Here is an 18278-nt window from a genome sequence, read left to right as displayed (position 1 = left end):
ACTTTGAAGGTACGAATAAAGTCTGTTTGCATTTTCATTTGCCGAGCTTTCAATATTCTTCTCCACGCCAACTCTCTTACGTATTTTCGGTTGTCGTTTAACATGGCTAACAATATATTTTCGTGATGCCCACAAAAGCCATAACGCTGGATTACTGGATCAATAATATCTTTTAAATCACTGGGCAAATACCGTGAAAGCACTATTGTTTCGTGTAAATGCCTTGCACCGAAAAGACATAATGGTTTGGTCTTAATGTTGAACCACATAGGTGCGTAAACTGTTAATACAAATGTCGTTAAAGTTACCATATTTTTTTATGGTTTTAGGGTAAAAATTTCAAGTCGAAGAATCCGATTCGCTGTAGTTTAGCCACCTGGATTGTACAATTTTACCGGGATTTGTTTTTGATAAATTTTCATTGCAGAATCCGGAGTCAATAGTTTTATACATTTTCAAGAGTTACAGCTGATCTGTACTTAAATCCTGTGTATTTGTCATACTTGGTAATGAACATTAAATGATTTTAAATTTCACGACAGGAAGTTGTTCACACTTATTTAAAGATTTACCAATAATTCCAGTGAAACTTTGCGGTCCAGTCGTGGTTCCGTCGATGTTCTCAAAGAGATGTCGCAAAATGAGTTCGTTTGCTTGTAATTGACAGACAGTCCACTGTAAAGGCCGTTTGAGATGTGATTCAAGGCGCCGAATAACACCTCCTTTGTACCCCGTATTAACTGCAGTTCCGTCGCATCCAATTGCAACAATTTTTTCCAAAGCAATATCTTTCGAAGACAGTAATGAAATAATTCCATTACTTTTTGATTCAGATTTTCCGGTTTTTAATGAAATTTGTCCCATGCACCCACTACCTGGTTCTTTTACTAAACTAACGTGTTCTTCAGTTATTATTTTTCGCCCCTTGGCGTCCGTGCTTAAAGTTTTGTCCTTCCGTCCATCGAAGTATAAACCAAATTGATTGGAATCGATTACTAACGGCTTACTAGTAAGGGCAGTTCTTTTCTTCATTCGAGCTCGACGAATTTTACTCCTATCCACAACGCGAGATGTATCGTTCTGTGAAATTAAACCAACATCTTGTAATACAGCGAAAACAATTGCAGCTCCTGCTCGATCTGAAATACAATATATGTCTAGTGTTCTGGCCACAACAGGGAAATCTTTCACCTCATGGTGAGAATAATTTGGTTGTGCTTCACTTTGAATTATTTCTTGAGGGATTGAAGACGAAGCACATTTTTTTAGAGTCTAAAGTTTAAATTACAAGAAGGAATAGCGTCAGTAACCCGATCTACTAGATAATGTCTAGCGGATCGGAAACTTTGCCAAGATGATACGCGATACACTGCACTCTGTTTGATACGCGTTTGGGGTAGAAGGATTCGTTCCTTGCGAATTGTTTAACTGTTCCTACAGTCCTACTTTATAATTATATTATAAAATAATAATGTAATTATATCAAAGGTAATAAATAAACACTCAATTTTTTTTTACATAATTATAAGCATTTCTAAGAATCGGGAGAACATTATTGGTGTTTTCAGTGTTTTTATCAAAAATTCAAAGTGGTGGCGATGTCGTAATTATAAGTAAATATTTTTTATATTTTTTTATTTGAGATAAATACATAACGGAGCATCAATCCCGCGTATGTCGAATTCTATATTACGAAAAAAAAATTTCTCCATACTAGACCGCTCCACCTTACTACACAGTGCAGGGAATAAATATTGCGTGAACACTAACGGTACTGAATGTCTATCAGCCTATAAACAAATTATTATTAAATCTGTATGTCAAATATGAACTTGGCAAACATTAAACGGAGTATGTGCGAACTATTTCTACTACTCTACAAAATACGTTTAAATAAATAAATATTATAATACTTAGTTTAATATTGTAGTACTGAACTTAATATTATAGTACTTTGTTTAATATTATAATATTTAACTTAATATTGTAATACTTAGTTTAATATTATAATGCTTGGTTTAATATTGTGATACTTGACTTAATATTGTGATACTTGGTTTAATATTGTAATACTTAACTAAATGTTTTTCTATTAGACTTTTTGTCGATTCTTATCCTAATCTTGCGTAATAGAGATTGTTAATTAGAGTTACATAGTTTATAGGCTAATGTGAGCAACAATTTCATCCTTTTTTATTCAATTGATTTGGAGGATATTGGCAGATCATATATTTTTATTTAATTTACTTAAATTTCATGTTACCTAAGTTTCGTAAACTCTTGTTTCATGTTACATATATTTTGTTAACCTATGCATTGTTAAATCTTATATTTTATGTAATCTGTATATTCTTATATATTATGTAAACTCTTTACTGTTATTGTATTTAAAAAACATAATTGCATTGTATGTAAAAGCCCTATGGGCGTTTAAATGAAATAAATAAATAAATAATTATGCAAAAAGTTTTGCTTATTGACAGATTATACGACACCTCCAAGATGTCAGATAAGCTGTCAATACGACCCTAAAAGTAGCGGCTTTTATCTGCTGACAGTCGGAATCATATTCTGACCGTGCTTGCAAATATCGCTAACTGACCATAGATGACGAATTTCGTCAATATCGTATTGACACAACTTTATCGATCGTCAATGCTAGACCTCTTGTATCAAAAATGGCTCGATCTTTACACAATAATAACGAATCTTGTTTTGTAAGTGATATGATGTTGTATGGATTTGAAACCTTCGTGTTCAACAATGCCAGAGAATGTAGGTTGAAAGGATTTTGAAATGTCACGTTCATTCATTTGGTGAAAATGCTACGTAAATAGGTTTATACAAATAACCGCACTGAATAACATAATGATGATTGATTATCCGAATTCAAAACATGCCTAGAAAGCTGCTGGATCAATGAAAAACACGTAGATTAATTCTAACGCACGAGCAGTGAACTATTTGTTTAGGTACTTGGTTTGCCACCACCAGCTGTGTGGCCTGCCAGATCGGGAGAGGCTTGTTTGGGGAGATCCTTTGACCTCTCCAACTGATCTCTCGACCAGTAGCCTTGCGCTACAGCGGGAAGGTTAGATGCATAGTCCGTCAATCCTGGTCACACTGATCCCTAGATTCCTGCTATTAAAATAGCTTAACTACTTAACAGCTGTAGCCAAAACCATAATTTAATTTGAACACTTTTTAATGCCGAGCTTTTAGCACAACTCAAATAATAACATGCGGGTCACGATCAAATTGGGTGACGTTTAAAACAATAATAAATGGTGGCTGTCATGCACAGTTAGGTACTGCATTTTTATATGATAATATCAACAGTGAAATTATTCCTTCCATTAAAAAGGAACAATTTGGACGACGACTTAATAATTATTATTATCTGTTTATCCAAGACACTACTTCAGTTACAAACCAGTTCATTAGAACGTTGAGATCTGCCAAAAATATATGAAAAAATTTGTTTCAATATGATATTGTTAATTCTGAATAATGAAATATGAGATTGACTAATATGACATTTAATAATCACGTCTCAATGGTTGAGTGATTGACGCTGCCTTGGGTTCAATTCCTAGTTAATGATAACAATGTTTGGATTATTTGTATAGCGCCATTTTCGAGAGAAGATCACCCCAAGGGCGCTTAACAACTTAGTTTATACATTTAATGTCTTCTTATGACTTGTTACCGTTATATTTTTACCACGTCTTGTTCTGTATCATGTATCTTTTTTATTTCATTTCATTTCTTATTTTCTCCATTTATAATATTAGTTTCAATTACAGGATCAAATAATTATTTCCAAAAATTTTCTGTTAATCTCAAAGTCACAGAAATTTCCCCGTGAGATTGGTATTGAAAAATAAATGATGATTGTATTTTTATCACGGTAAATAAATACATTTTTAATAGACTTCTGAAACTGGTAGATATGTGCCAAAGTAATTTGGTTAAAAACAAATGTAGGTATTTGTTTGTATTTTAATTATGGCAAGGCACTAAGTATTTTTTTTAAATTATATGGCTGCGTCCTTGGTCAAGGGGGTGAAGCTCTCGACTAGCAATCAAGAGCTCACGGGTTCAAATCCTAGCGTGCACAAACTAATTTAATTTGATGATATTTCACAATTTCTTCTTTTAAAAATAATTTAAAGTGTACTTGCGGCACGTTCCAGAGTGGCAGATATTCTCAGTATCGTCCTGGTGTTAGACTATTATTCAGAATTGAAACGTTGCTTGAAATGGCTTTGGTGACCAGATCTGAATAATCAGGTATTCCCCCACTTTCCTCTTCCCAATCTCCTCCCCCTCCCCATTACCTTCAGCCTCACAACATATCTAATTTGGTTATGCCATAGTCTCACTGGCTTCTTACGGTTGAAAGCAGTTGGGACTCTTGTGCGGTATTCACGTAAAAAAACCTCACACATGAGTCCCTTAGAAAAATAATGTTCTTCAAGGCCTATGTCACCTTTGGGGGTACTGTTTGGATGATCTTCTTGAGTAGAGAAAGGAGGGAATTGATGAGACCATGTTGTAAGAGGGAGAAACAAAGAGGCCTGCAAAATCGTTTAGCGCGACGTGTTTTCTAACTTAGCACCGGTGCCGAAGGAATCAATTACGTTAGTTCCTCGAAGCATCGTACATTGTAATGTCGGTAGAACGAGGACAGTATTCCAACCTGACAGATTGCAGTCGCGTTGAGATAGAAAAATCTATCAGACGGAAGGAAGTAAATGCATTTTACGAATACGGAATAATAATGATTCAATTTTGTTCTGTTTCAGATAAGATTTTGAAATTTTTTGAAATGGTAATGTACATTTTTATTTGTCAGGACAGCAACGCAACGCATCAAGTATTATAGTAAACTTGTAGACGACTGCATAAAATTTTCTTTCTCCCAGTATTTTTGCTGTAGTTGGTAATGCTGGTCTGTGATTTTAAAATAGACACCTGGTACTGATCGGATTCGCCTGGGGTTGCATCTTATACGGCAAAACAAAGCTAAATAATGGTACACGAGATGGGATGTAGATAACTGAAAATAAGTGAATTTATACGAAGGATTTAAGCTGACGTTGTATCTTTTTAATATAAGGTGAGAAGACGTAGCCAGGTCTGAACACGCGAAACGAATTCTTGAATAACTCAGATTGATCGAATTCTTGTTATACCACGAGGTAGGGAAAGTGCTTTATAGGTAGGTTTCGGAAAATTATCCACATTTCATTGGTATTTCAGGAAACAAAACCCCATTCAAAGGAAACCCCAACATTTGTGAAATTAAGGTAGGCAAGTCACGTACCTGCGATATTTAGTTTAGTTATGCCCCTTGTTTAATGAGAAGGGTCGACAGGTTAGATGGCGACTGAGTACGTGTATATTTATACCACAGCCACAGGGGTGGAACACACCCTTATGTGTGAAAGAAGTTCGAACCTTCGCATTACACATTGAACATTAAATCACGTGATATGAGCTGAAATGAAAAATAATCGTCTGTTATCTGTTCACAGAGAATATCAATTAAAAATAATCTTGAATACGTCCGACATTACATGAAACTTTTGAATGCAAAGCTCACACGGTTTTCCGTCTTTGGCGAATCGTTATCATTAATCAAGATTCGTCATTATGAATCACGAATCGTCAAAAGTGCATATATACTTCACACGGACACGGACTGTAGAACTGAGTTCTCTTCCTGCATTCGATAATTGACGAATCGCAAAAAAATAAACGAATCTCCGAAAAAATAAAAGTGTGAAATTAGTATATTTTCATGGGTCCGACTTTTAACCTTATTCCGCATTCGTTTTTGAATTTGTTGACAAATCCTATCGAACTTCGCGTTCTGATGGGTTCGTATTTTTTCACCATTCGTTACGCCGCGATATAGGTGCGACTGTACTCGCTTGTAGAAGTTCATAGAAGCCATTTAAAAAAAACGATTAATTATCAAAATTGATCAAAATTCGTTACAAATCACTGAAAAAAGAAGCAGATACTGTGAACTTCTTTTGCATACATACATCAATATAAATTTTGTTTACTTTTTAAACCTCTTTCAAATATTTTTTACAATGGCCAAGCAGACTAAATTTAATGAATTACGAGAATTCCAAACGAAATACACAAATTAAATTGCCGATAAGACACAGGAAGGAAAACATTAATTTAAAATATTGCAAAAAAATACAGTGATTTATTTTTGGGGTTTAGTCAACGTTTCAGACAACATAACAATGTCCATCTTCAGGGTATCAGACACTGGAATTCTGTCCCAAGCGTTGGTTAAAGAAGGAAGCTGACAACATCCAAAATTATTTAGTAAGACAGAAAAAGAGGTAGGAAAATATATTTAGAGGGGACGGCTTTTGTCTGTAGCACGTCTTGTACAGTATTTTTTTCGTGCATTTAGTAACCACGAATAATATGTGTGAATTTTTTTTTAACGAACAGCATATATGTGTGTTAAATTTTTTAGCGTGAAGTTAATTGAATATTGAACATGTCATAAATAAAGACTTGAAGGCAATCCTCGAAATAATTGTTCTGTTACACGCAAGCAATAAGGTAACATGCAAACAAAGAGTTAATCTTGGAATAAATAAAAACGTTACTGTTGTGGTTTTCATTATCTTGAATTCGTAAACATCTCAGTATTCATGTTTTTGTATTTTAGAACCCAAGTTTAAATAATAATCAAAATAGAGGTAAAAAAATATTATTTTATGTACATAGAAAACGAGCATTTTCCGTAAGAAAAGATGATTAAAAAACGATTGACTTAAAAAAAACGTTTTTGTTTTCACATTCTATCCAGAAAAATAGATAAAAACGACATAAATAATTCTGTAATATTAAATGTGTTGACATTAATTTTATTTATAATATACCCAACAGATAGAGGGTTACCAATAAACATAGAATAAATAAAAAAGCTTTACTAATAAACGTGTTTTAAATTTTACACAACGGATAAACATGCATTTCTTTATGCTAAACGGTTACTTATCAGATGACTAAAATAAAAAGTAAACGTTTATGGCAGGCTGTAAGTATGTAAAACAACAATAAAAAACAAGAGATAATAAAGGGTTGACCAAATTAACTTGAGTGGACTCAAATGAATTTTGGTGTCTTAGCAGGGGCAGAGACTGGTCGAGGGAGACCTTTTGACCTTTCCAGAAGGACTCTCTCGGTACATCGCCTTGTATAGCAGTGGGAGGGATGGATTCATACGTCCGTCACTCCTGGACACACTGAACCTCGGATTCCTACCCAACCCTCAAACCTTCTTCCTTCACCACCCTTCACACTGCGCCCCCAAAGATGTCCCCTTCCCTGAGGGGAATTATTTTACTCAGGGTCAACTTTGTGGAGTCAATGTAAAAAAAAGTGAGAACAAGAAATTTTGTAAATAAGAAGTTGTGGGGTCTTTTGATAAATTGTGAGGAAATTGGGCAGCTACAGTGAATATTATATAGACACATATTCGCCTAAGAGGTTGGAAGACGGTTAAGTTGGTTCTCTGGAAAGTAACATGGAAAGTTTAAAATTATTAAATAATAAGTTTTTTGTATTTTAAAAATCATTACGTTCAAATACTTCCGTTCAGCGCCGACAAATTGACGTTTATTGTGATATAGTTTTTACAGTTTCATACAAAAGAAACAACAACAATATTAGTAGATGCCATTGAGGTTTGTATATAGATAGATCCAGCTTTGGCGTTCGAAGTATGGGCCACGCATATCGGATTATTGTCCGATGTGAGATATCACGGGCATCTGTTGGTTACAAGCGCTGGCAGGGCAAAGGTCGCCGGGTATAACTTAAAAATGCCTACATGCAAGTCGTACTGGAAAATATAGATAAAGCAGTGGTATAATCTTTCCTCGGTAAGTAGGGTTTTAAAATAATCAGTAGTCGTGTAAATTGGCGCGCGGTGCTGGTCACCTTCAACTCGTTCGTTCGCGGTTGGAAGGATTCGGGTGACATCGACAGCCGCCACACCCACTTTCCTACTTACCGCATGGGAATAATATTTCCTAATGATATTGAAATGAATTACAATATATTTCTCTGCTTATACAGGGTGCGGCAGAGAGGACGAACGTTTTTGAGATGGGTAGTACTCTCCCCCTCCGTCTACGAAAGAGGTGGAGGGAGGAGTGCCGCTTGCCTCGTTAGTTTCTAGCATTGTTTTACCAGTTGTCGTCATGGAGCCGTGGATGGTGGAGCATCGCGTTTTCGCCTATGATTGTTTCGTCCGAAATAATGAGTCAGTCACCGTCGTACAACGTGAGTTTCGTCGCCACTTCAACATTTATCGGAATAGAGCTGTTCCCTCTCAAAACACCATCCTTCGTTGGGTTGAATCATTTCGCAGGCGTGGTGAACTGATCAACAGAAGACCAAGAGAAGCTCCGCGAACAGTTCGAACTCCTGAAAATGGGGACATGGGGACACCTCAAGGCTAGAGTATACGAGAACAAGCCCCGAACTCTGGACGAATTGAAGGACGCAATTCGCGTGGAAGTCGCCCAAGTTGAGAGAGCGATGTTGGAGAGAGTCTACGCGAACTTCCAAGAACGCCTCCAGCACTGCATCAACGATTTCGGCCACCACATGCCTGATGTGATTTTCCACACTTGACTGTCTCAAATGCTATTTCCTCTCGAACCTGATTCTTAAAACCGATTTTTTAAAACCGTCTGTCCTCTCTGCCGCACCTGTATAAAACTCAATGGTAGACACCGTAATTAATTTCCTGTATAATTTAATTCTATTCTTTATATTACCTACCTCAGAACAGGTAACACCTACCATTAGATGGGGAAGGTGACTGCACTGTTCATAAAAAATATCTAGTTGATTATTGATTGATTAGGTAGTGTTAAATTAGATGACCGGTCAGCGACTGAGTTGACATCGCGTTTGGGTCCCATCCAGGCGTGGTGTGTTCAATTCCCCGGCTGGCTTAGTCCACCATCACAACACAAGCAACATTTTCCACTTACTGTGGTGGTAGTAGGAGATTTTCAAATATAGTCATTGTCAGGTTATTCGTTACCCGGGAATGTTTGTTTTTCTTAAAAAAATATATATATTTATATATACGCGAAGAAAATGAATTAATAATGAGTGTAGTGTGTAAATAAAGAGAAAAAAGGAATTATAATAACATATTAGAAATTAGAAACTAGAGCAATTAGTTGTACATTTTCCATATAACTTAATGAATGTCATTCCTCAAAATATTAATACCAAAACATATCAACTACTCACTGCGGTTTAATACCAATGATTCCACCTAGATTTATCCCATATATTTTTTTACAAAACCAGTGGTTCTTAACCTTGTTGGAGATACTGACCCCCACCATATTCATATGCGCATTCACCGAACCCTTCTTAATTGGAAAAATAAAATATGATTTTTTAAAATTCAAAATGTAGGTGCAAAAAATGAACAAAACCATTAAAAACAAAAAAACAACACCATTACAAACAAAAAACAACACCATTAAAAAACGATTTTCGACAAAAACACAATATTATTTTTCGGAATAACTTTATTGAGTAAAACCTCAAATTGTAATATTTAATTATTGAAGACAATATTAGCATTGTCTAAAAATAAAATAAAATAAGATAGGTTTATCTAAAAATACGCTGTCTAGATTGCATTTAGTTCGGGTTGAATCTTGCGATCATACATAAAGATAGTTGCCAGTAAAAATGTGCGGTGAAAAAATGAAGACAATGTTGGTAGTTCTTATTCGAAGTATGATACAGTTAAAAGTGACCGAGGGGGATAGGGTCCCATTAGCTCAGTTGGTAGAGCGGTGTCCCGGAAAGACAAGAGTCCTGGGTTCGAGTCCTAGATGTGACCGTATCCTTTTCTGATTTTTCTGTTTCCGATTTTCGTTTAAAAGTCGCTAATATTGTCTTCAATAATTAAAAACATAATAATTAATATTTACTGCAAATCAATGTGACTTCTGCTGTTGCCTTTCAGAGACCAGTTCAGAAATGTGCGGCCTTACCTTGGCAAATGCCACTCTCATGTTATTTTCGCAAAAAAGTCTGTTCCCTTTCTTCGTTTTTATGTCCAGCATTCTCAAAAAGGATTTCTTGCAAAGATATGTTGTAACAAACGGTATGAAAATATCCAGAGCTTTCTCAGCAATGACAGGGTACGTTACCATTTGTTGACACCAAAACGTTGAGAGCGTTGTTGTTCTGAAGAGTTGCTGTTGAACCTGGCTCTGCTGAATTTCAATGATTTCATGGAGGTATTCATCATTGACATCCGTTGTCTCAACACTAAACGTGAACGGCTGTCTTACTCATGCTCGATATGACTCGCTTGTAGGGAAGTATCCGTCGAGACGAAGCAAGCTCATCTAAGTGCTTGGCAATTGCTTGCTTCAGTTCCTCGGGTACAGAAATATCCCCGATTCCTGATCTTCGATCTTACTTACACAGTCGTCTAGCAGGGGAACGTTTGTTCCCTGTTCGTTTGTTCCTCTGTTCGTCGTTTCCATAACGGTAGTTTTTTTTAAAGCCTTCAGGTTTTTTCCGCTTCGATGATGTTGACTCCACCGCCCTGCATCTGTTTATAAAGATGATTGAGAGCTGCAAAGATATCGTATGAGTCGGGGGTATGTTTTGACCTCCGCCGAACCCCGAGACTGACTCACCGAACCCCTGGGGTTCGATCAAACCCAGATTAAGAACCACTGCTCAAAAAGTTTTTGCAAACTTGCCATAATATGCCAAAATTCAATGGATAAATAAAATAATACATTGGGAAAATAAGTTTGCATGTTTGAAAATGAGAAGGTTCTATTACGAAACGTCTTCAATTTTCTTCTGAAATCTTATAAGTAGAGACAGCCATTCATAGAATTAAAGTTATTTGTGCGAATTAAAGCGATAAATGGTGTTTTTAGCGATAATAAAAAAGATTTTTTAGTCGCTATAATCTTGTATTGACAGATCGTAGAACGAACATGACACAATCTACCGTAGAAACATGTGCCATGTTGAGTTTCAATCAATAATACAATAAACATGTTTCAAGTGATTTTGCTAATTTAATTGTTTTTCCCCTTTTGCTGACTCCCATTCCTTGATGTTATCCTAATTAGCTATAAACGATATGAAAACGCAAAATTAAAGCTAAAAGAGCAGTATTTTTCAATAATTAATGCAACATTTCTTAAAAATTAAAGCTATAAATTAGTGTCTATACTTATCTGTGAAATATTTCAGAAGGTTTGATTTATTTATCAAGAGAATTTGAAGAACACAATTTAGAAAATTTATTCTCTTCTTTCGTCTTAGGTTCTTAAAGAAAAATACATTTTATTTGAATTTATCGAAACGGATATTAAAAACGTTCCTAATCTGAATGTAATTCTGTTTTCTGAACACTACTTGCCATTTCAACAAATTTAAAACTAAAAAAAAACAAAGAATTTTAACGGATATATAAAGCGAAGTGAAATTGATCAGTTAATCATGACTTCAATATTTATTATAATGGGAACACAAAAGCCTGTATCAACAAGATAAAATAAAAGTTAACGACGAAATTAATTTGCTCTCCCCTCAAAAATAACTAAATTTGGCCCAAATATAAAACGGCACTCCCTTTGGGGTATTTTAATATGCCCCCAGTTCCAAATATGCATTTGGGAAATTAAAAGAATAAATTTGGATTCTCATTTAAAGTAATATTGTTTGGAAAAAATGGGCTTACGCTTTGTTCTACATTTAAAGTCGTTTGGTGAAGGGAAATGTTACAAGGCCGATCGAAATGATGTGTTAATTAAATGTTTGTAAAAGTTTGGTAATTAATAGATATTATTTATGGTCGGTTTGAGCTTAATCGTTCTACTTTAGCATTCCGATCGTTAAAAATAATATCGGAGTTGATGAAATTTACTGGACCAATTCATATCTGTTTCTAGCAGACACGACCTTAAGTAAACTTGTGTTGTAACCGAAAGACATATGTGATAAAATTCAAAATAAATTAATGGAAAATTGATTTTTGTCGCAAATGGGATTTTATCATGAAAATGTCCAGCAATCAAATCCCATTTGCGACAAAAATCCCGGTTTATATTTAGAAAGCGATCAAATCCAATTTTGTCGCTTATCCCATTTGCGACAAAAATCCATTTTCCTAAAATAAATTAATTGAAAAGGGATTTTTGTCTTAAATAGGATTTAATCGCTGGAAATTTTCTAAATATAAAGCGGATTACTCGCCAAATCATTAAAATCCTGTTGAAAACGGGAAAGTATGCCGTTTACTAATAAACTTTTGGTACATTCATAATAATAATTGGATGATTTGTAAAGCACTGTTTTTGTGAAAAATCGGAACACGTGTTCATGCATTTGCATTTGTCCTGATGACGAAATGCGAAAACATTAGAATTTTTATAAACATGTGTACCGACCAAAGATATTAGAAGAACGAGATATGCTATGTTGGCCGCCGGACCGTAGCCGGAGTACTACCTAATTAGGGTACTTTGAACAGTATCGGGACGTGTACGCACAGAAATCTGTTCTATGTATTAGTTCGGATACCTTAACGCAAGCGAAGGTGTGCAGTAGTATTGGTGAACAAAACCGGCGACACTCGGCAAAACAATTCCACTCAGTACGAACTGCGCATAGCACATCTCGTTCTTCTAATATCTTTGGTACTGACATTTGCATAACACATTCGTGTTTTACTGATAGTTTACTAGGAAATGTGTCAATTTATTCGTTAAAGGTCTGCAGTCCCGTTTTTAACCGGAATAAGAATAATTTAAAGATATTTTAATTAATCAGCCGTGATTTTCTTATACAGGGTTTTTCAATAAGAGGTGTTATTTTGAATAGCCCGCTATTTCGGTAGATGTTACATTAAAAGCTATCATTTTTTAATATTTGATAAGTAAAAACTACGCCATTAATAAAAATGGAACCATAAACGCTTCAACAACGCATTGAAATTATTAAAATTCACTTGAGTGAATCAAATGCAAACCATCTTGAGTGATGAGGCCCATTTCCACCTCGGTGGCTTCGTCAACAAGCAAAATTGTCGCATCTGGGGCTCGGAAAACCTAAAAATTATTGTGAAAAAGCCTCCCTATCCTCAACGTGTGACTGTTTGGTGCGGTTTATGGTCCAGCAAAGTCATTGGACCTTACTTTTTCGAAAATGAAGCTGGAGCAACAGTTACGGTGAATGGATTGCGCTATCGAGAGATGATTAATGATTTTTTATGGCTGAATTTGGATGGTATTGATCTGGACACCGTTTACTTTAAAAAAAACTGCGCTACGTGCCACACAAGCAACGAAACCATTGATCTTTTACGATTGAATATTAAAATAACACCTCTTATTTGAAAACCCTTATTGAAAAAAAATTATCGCTAAATTTCGGGCGGTGGTCATTCATGATAATCTAAGAAAAAAATTACCATAAGGTTTTTACAAAGCAATACTAATTATGATGTTATATTTTTATAATATTACAACTTAATGCTTGCCCACTTTTCAGAAGTGCATGAAAAATTTTCTCAGTAAATTAGACATTAATTCAATCCAAATCTTTGCTAATAATAACTGGAACGATGCGAGTGATTTTAAAATCGTAAATTAACAGCTGACCGAGTGGAAAGAAATAATAATTATAGGGTTGTTTTTACAGACCACTTTGTAAACCTCACAAAAATTTATAAAAACTTTTTTTATTTGGGCACGAATGAAAAAAAAAATGTTAACCCTATTGTAAGCGGTATAAATGAAGAACAAGTGTATTAATCGATACTCTGTAATTTGCATTCAAACCTATAATGAAAAATACTAAACATTTTGAAATATTTTAAATCACATAATTAAAAATAAATAATGGTAATAACTATGCATAAGTTATAGTATAAAACAGGAGTGGAGCAGAGTGCTTTCCTGTTTATGAGGTCCTTAGTAACTCGGAACCCTCGTCCGTAAACCAAAGCGTGAAAGTTTTCTTTTGTGGCCTTTGACTGGCCGGGTGGCCAAATCGGAAGCAAGATACAGGATGATGTGATTTGAGGTTTTCACGACCAACGGTATTATCGTGCTTTATTTTTGGGGTACTATGCGTGAAATGAATTCCTATGAAAAGGAACCAAATATTCACATTTTGTGCTTAATAAAATCAGCAAAAAATACTTCATACAAAATAAGGATTGTCTTATCACCTGACCATAAAATCCAATAGCCTATACCTTAACAAGATATTTGTGTACCTGGCATCACAAATACCGCGACAGTGGTATTTGTGATGCCAGGTGACCTCCGGAGTTTGACGAGTGTCACCGAGATTGGTCAAGCCACATCGCCCGCACTATTGTGCAAGTATTCAATGATGTTTTTCTTTATAGTGGTTAGTAGTAATTTTTAAATATTCTTATACCTACATTATTACTCCAACCGATAGCTTTAAATCTACTAGTAAAACAGATTTTGTCTTAATCGTCGTAAGTCGATAGTTACGCAATATTGTGTTGCCATTTCCTAAGTGTTGGCTCTGGTTTTCAACTAGAAAGCAGTTATATCTATTGATAAAATATGATAGAAATACTGATGAAGTAGGTATTTAAATATAATTTCTTCCATTGAATTTTTGAACCCCCACCCACTAAAAGAGACCACGAACTGCCACTGAACATGGGTAAAATTATTTTTTTTTTAAATCAGAATATCAAACAAAAATGCGTTTACGTAAAAATATACATTACATCAAATACAGGGTTTTCCAATAAAAGGTGTTATTTTGATATTCAATCGTAAAAGATCAATAGTTTCGTTTCTTGTGTGGCACGTAGCGCCATCTTGTTGAAAGTAAACATTGTTTAGATCAATACCATCTAACTTCGGCCATAAAAAATCATTAATCATCTCTCGATAGCGCAATCCATTCACCGTAACTGTTACTCCTGCCACATTTTCTAAAAAGTAAGGTCCAATGACTCCGCCGGACTATAAACCGCACCAAACAGTCACACGTTGAGGATAATGAGGCTTTTCAACATTAACTCTTGGGTTTTCCGAGCCCCAGATGCGACAATTCTAATTGTTGACGAAGCCACCGAGGTGAAAATTGGCCTCATCACTCAAGATGATTTGCATTTGATTTACTCAAGTGAATTTTAATAATTTTAATGCGTTTTTGAAGCGTGTATCGTTCCATTTTTATTAAAAATGTAGTTTTATTCGTTACATGTCAAAAAATTACAGCTGCAAAAGTAACATCTACCGAAATAGCTGGATATTCAAAATAACACCTCTTATTGGAAAATCCTGTAGAAATTTCTTCTTTTTAGTCATCAATCCCTATTCACCACGAAGTCAATAATAAATCCAATATTTATATTTATATAATATTTCACAGGTTTATTTGTACCATCCTATACTAGAGAATTTTACAAGGAAACACTATATCAGCAGACCTTATAAGATGAGGTACCTAATCGTGAGAGATAAATTTCTAGAAATGGCATTACAACGTTCTACAATATTATTTCGAATGGAGTACAGAGTAGAATATACGAACCACAGAATAAAATTTTCTTCTTTATTCTATGTACGAGACAAACGAGGAGCGAATAGTATTTGGCCAGAATTTTCAGTAAAAAAATCTGGCGCTACCCTCTAAGACAAATAATGTACTACTAAAAGCAGTAAAGAAAGGGGCTGAAAATGGGGATGAAACGTATATTAAAAAGGTATTCACTGGAGGTTGGGAGCTAGTATTTGATCGTGACTGAATTTGGATAATGGAATATCTCGCTGTTTCCCAGAGGAATAGGCAGAGAGAAGACATTCACATTTATACATCATCTCGTATATACTATTCTGTTATTCTGAGTATTTGATTTGCTTGGGGGGGTCAGCGTTATAACTTTTAAAGGCCTATTAATAGGGTTCTTCAAAGTTATCGAACGAAATACTACCATCCCTTCGACATGCTCTGGTTATCGAGGGTAAGATTCTCAAATAGCAATCCGGAGGTCACGGGACCAAATCCTAGCATGTGCGAGTAAATTCTATTTGGTTAAGTTGTGTTATTTCACAATTTATTCACTTAAAATAAAATGGAGGACATTTGGAAGATACTGTCAGTGTTGTCATGATGCAAGGCCAACATTCATTATTGAAATGTTGCTTGAAATGGCTTTAGCTGTTTTTAGTGTCCAGATCTGAATAGCCAGGTACTTACCCGAAATTCTCTTCCCCATCTCATTCCCCTCGCCAGTACCTTCACCTCACAACATACCCAAAATTGGAGATGCCATAGTCTCACTGGCTCCAGATGGTTAGGAGTAGTTGGGACTCTTGTGTGGTAACTACATTAAAAATGATGAGTTTTGTGGGGGTTGTAGGTTAGGTATTAATTTAAATTGAATAATAATTTAAGTTATATCAAAACTTAAGGTTGTTAGAAGAATTGGCAATGATCGTAAATATTTGAAAATTCGTGATGGTGGAGATATGTCAGTTAACATACTTCTCTTCATTTATCTATTATCTCCTGCCTGACTCATAAAAGCTATGCTATCTCATTTTGTATAACGGTGAGATATGTGATTTAAACATTGTTAGAAACAGAGGATGTCGCGCTCAACATTAAGTATATAATATATATTTTTATACGAAACGAAAAAAGTGAGTGGCAGTATTTTTTTTTATAATCGGCTGCCATAATACGGGTGCCTAGTGTTCTAGTCGAAAAACATATACAAATTCTTGTACAAAATCGAATAAAGAAAAAAAACAAATACGTCTTTTTTAGTTTCGTGTTAAGTGGTAATTACAGTTTACAAAATAAAATCTTCGGTAAGCTATTTTAAAAACGTTTGTTATGTTTGTTTTCAAAAATTGAATACTTCTAATTTCGTACGTCGATTTGTAATACTAAAATCTTTCATCTGCAAACAGTGTTTTGTTCGAAATAATCTGCATTCTGATAATTCATTTATCCATTCCAAAATGTCACGAGCGACATCACTAATCAATTACGCAATGTTTATACTTTTTGGATCGTTGGTGATATTATTAAGTGTAAATGAGAAACAATAAGATTTTTGACAGACAGTGTTTTGAGTCATGAGAGTATTTTATCGTGATTTATTATTTAGATATTGTGCAGTGTTGCTCTATCTCCTTTTTTATCTAATGATTTGGGGAGCATTACAGTGACCGTCATCAGGGTTGAGTAATGCTGTACGAAGCGTTGGCGAAATAAAGAGATAGCGCATCAATTATAATACATAAGTAATCTATCTGCTAAAAATTTAGTAAAAGCAATAAATAGTTGGGCAATACCTCTATTAACGTACTCATTTGGCATAATTAAATGGTCTAATACAGATTTAGATAACTTAGAAAGATTAATTAGAACTACGCTAACAAAGTTTAATTGCCATCATCCAAATTCAGCTATAGAACGAGTTAATTTACCTAGAAATGTAGGAGGTAGAGGTATAGTCAAAATAACTTCTTTGAAACATAATCAGGTAGAAATGCTAAGAACTTTTTTCCATAGGAAAGCTCATAGCTCAGAAATGCACAAAATAATTTGCAAGGCAGATAGAAATATTACACCTTTAAATTTATACGATGAGAATGCCAACATTTTTATAAATCCCAACCAGGAATTATTAGATTCCTGGTCAAATAAAATTTTACACGCAAAACACTTCAATTATCTCAACCAAACGTATGTTGACAAAATTAAGTCAAACAAATGGTTGAGTATTGGAGAGTTGAGCGCAGAAATAGAAGGATTTATGCTTGCCATTCAGGATAGAGTCATTAATACTAAAAATTATAGAAAGCATATAATCAAAGATACAAATCAAATTGATGATTTGTGTAGAAAATGTTTGGCTTTTCCGGAAACTATAGAACATATTATATCGGGATGTTCTATATTAGCACCGTCCGAGTATACATTTAGGCACAATCAAGTTTTAAAAATAATTCACCAAGATTTGGTAATTAAACATAACTTGATTGACTGCCGTAATGTAGTACCATATTATGAATACGAACCAAATTCATTTTTAGAAAACGAATTTTATAAAATATATTATGATAAAACTATACTAACAGACCGAGCGATTAGTCATAATAGACCCGATATAGTTTTACATGACAAAATTAAAAAAATAACTTATATCA

Source organism: Hesperophylax consimilis, chromosome 18, assembly GCF_061612785.1.
Source record: "Hesperophylax consimilis isolate HC1 chromosome 18, BYU_Hcon_1.0, whole genome shotgun sequence".
NCBI classification, from domain to species: Eukaryota; Metazoa; Arthropoda; class Insecta; order Trichoptera; family Limnephilidae; genus Hesperophylax; species Hesperophylax consimilis.
Note: the sequence above shows the minus strand (reverse complement) of the source record.